This window comes from Anneissia japonica, unplaced genomic scaffold (assembly GCF_011630105.1).
Source record: "Anneissia japonica isolate Jap-2015-1 unplaced genomic scaffold, ASM1163010v1 scaffold690_len516080_cov150, whole genome shotgun sequence".
NCBI lineage: Eukaryota > Metazoa > Echinodermata > Crinoidea > Comatulida > Comatulidae > Anneissia > Anneissia japonica.
This window is the reverse complement of record NW_022758421.1, coordinates 348,662-348,994: the sequence shown is the minus strand read 5'-3', so window position 1 is coordinate 348,994 and position 333 is coordinate 348,662.

Genomic DNA, 333 nt, shown 5'->3' with positions numbered 1-333 from the left:
GATGTTATTTTTTTTTTTTTTTTTTTTTTTTTTTTTTTTTTTTTTGTTACAAAAAAAAATTAAAATTTTGAACATAAAAGTCATTAAAACACACTTCAAATGTCGGGAAAGCCCATTTCCCGCCATCTAGGAATCAAAATTGTCAAGGGGGAGAACCCATGGACCACCCTTTCTTTTTGGGATTTATCGATTCATGGCAAAAGAATACGCATGCAGCTACTCATTTTTTTTATGTATGAATACACACATAAAATAAAAAATGAGAAAAATTTACCTGACTGTTTTCAAGAGGAGAAAACCTTGAATTTTGAAGAACTTAAAATACATTAAAAT